Source organism: Pteropus medius, unplaced genomic scaffold (genome assembly GCF_902729225.1).
Source record: "Pteropus medius unplaced genomic scaffold, Ma_sr-lr_union100, whole genome shotgun sequence".
NCBI lineage: Eukaryota > Metazoa > Chordata > Mammalia > Chiroptera > Pteropodidae > Pteropus > Pteropus medius.
In genome coordinates this window covers 679,954-682,043 of record NW_024346150.1, presented here as the reverse complement: position 1 = coordinate 682,043, position 2,090 = coordinate 679,954, and the positions used below count along the sequence as shown (strand labels likewise).

General features: G+C 39.9%; 1 pseudogene; it reads right to left on the bottom strand.

Moving 5' to 3' along the window:
• Positions 1-801: 801 nt before the first annotated feature.
• LOC120613023 (uncharacterized) lies at positions 802-919 on the bottom strand (annotated as a pseudogene).
• Between the last annotated feature and the right edge of the window lie 1,171 nt (positions 920-2,090).

The window sequence follows — 2,090 nt, the reverse complement described above, 5'->3', positions numbered from 1 at the left end:
TATGAAAGTCTGAATTTGAACACCTTTAGGCAGGGCAAGCTTGTTCCTGTTCATCGTCAATACTCACCACTATCATGCCCATTGATTCACATATTAATGTTGACTTCACGGACCCTGTTGACATTGTGATATGCTTCCAACGCTCCAGGAGTTCTGAATTTCCTTAAGAAGTTTTCTCCCTGATGAGAATGATCCCACAGCCCCACAATTCTTAGGCCCCAAAATCTCTGAAGAGGCTATTTGGTCCTGCCTTCAGCATCCAGTCCTCCACAGAACAAGTATGGCGAGCACTCAATCTGATCTCTCAAGACACTTAAAAATCTAATTTCAAAGACAAAACTAATTCGCATGAATCAAGAACCAACCTTATCAGGGGTTGGGGAAGAGGGGAATAGGGAGTTATTTTTTAATGGGCAGAATTTCTGTTTGGGATGAAAAAAAGTTCTGTAAATAGTAGTGGTGATGGTTGCACAACATTGTGAATGTACTTAATGACACCGAAATGTACACTTAAAAATGGTTAAAGTAGTACATTTTGTATTAAGTATATTTAACCACAATTTAAAAGACAAAAGACCGAGAAAACAATCATTAGCATGAGGAACTTTTTACTAGCTGTAAGAAAGAATATTCTGAAAATGATTTGATAAAGAAATGGACTAGTGAATGTTTTTCTTAAATGTTTTTATTTTTTTAATATATTTTTCTTTTTTATTTTTTTTTTAGGCAAGGCAACCCTTAGTTGACCTCACAGATTGTAAGGACCTTGTCAGCTTACAATCCCTTATTTTTTATTTTTCATGCCTACAGCACCTGATCTTCCTAGGTGGTCTCCCATCCAAGTACTAACCAGGTCCGACCCTGCTTAGCTCCAAGATCAGATGGGATCAGGCTTGTTCAGGGTGGCATGGCCGTAGACTCTTTTTATATTTTAATTTTAAATATAAATCCTTACATTTCAGATAATTTAATAAGAAGAATCTCACCCTGAATATGGGATGAATTTGAGCCATTTCAACATTTTCTCAACTTGCAAATTCCATAACACAGTACAGGGAAGACTTTTTTCAGCCAAAGAACACTGAATGATAGGTTAGCAAAAATCAACTAAAAAGCAGCTTGCATCAGACTTTTAGTAGCCAGTCAAGATACCTACAAAGTAATTGTATCTTTTATTACTTTTATTATTCCTACCCAAACCCAACCTGCTCCTGCTTCCTGAAGCTGCTGCTGTCCTCTGTGCTGCTGCAACGGCTCCGTCTCACATTCACCTGACCCGGAGTGGCGCTGCATGGTGTTTGGTGTCCTCCTCCTCTGGGCTCTGAATACATGTGATTAACAAGCTTCTATTAATCTCAGAGGTCTAGTATCAGTGTTATTCATTCAGCCATTCCCAGAACCCTAGGGTGGGACTCTCCCCCTAGCCAATGCTGTTGAAACAGTGTTCAGTCTCCATTAGCCTGATCTCTTGTCCCAGGCAAAACCATCGAAACCTGCAAACTTCACACCTGCTCCAATCGATGTACTTGCCTTACAGATAACCCATAGCCACTGTCATCCCACTAAACCATTTAAACCATCTGCTGCAAACTCCTCTACAGAAGCTCTCCCAGCCTCTGCTCCTCTCAGATCTGAGGAGTTAGAACCAAAGATAATCTTATGCCTTTTGCAGAATTGGCCTTCAGTACAGGTTTATGTATTGATTTTGTACTTGTTGATGGAGGGTGCTTCTGTGGATAGGGCAGTGGGGTCAGTGTCTTCCTAAACACAGCACCTGCGTGTAATGAACATACTGTTTGTCATTTTCAATTATGTGGGTAGAGATCCTCACAGTTGCCCTTCCTGCCTCATGGTTTATAGTGAACAGCAAACAAGGGAGATGAAGTACATGAAAAGCCTCTGTGGACACTGGAGGACTACATAATTCTAAAGGATTAATATTCATTTGTTTCTAGCAAACATGCTAAAGCCAGACCTTGCTTTCATGATAATGCTATAGCACCACGGTCATTGTAATAGTAGAATTTCCTCAGAAAACTATTCACGGTTATTGATTCATATGTACCATGGGTCATATCATAGCCCTATAA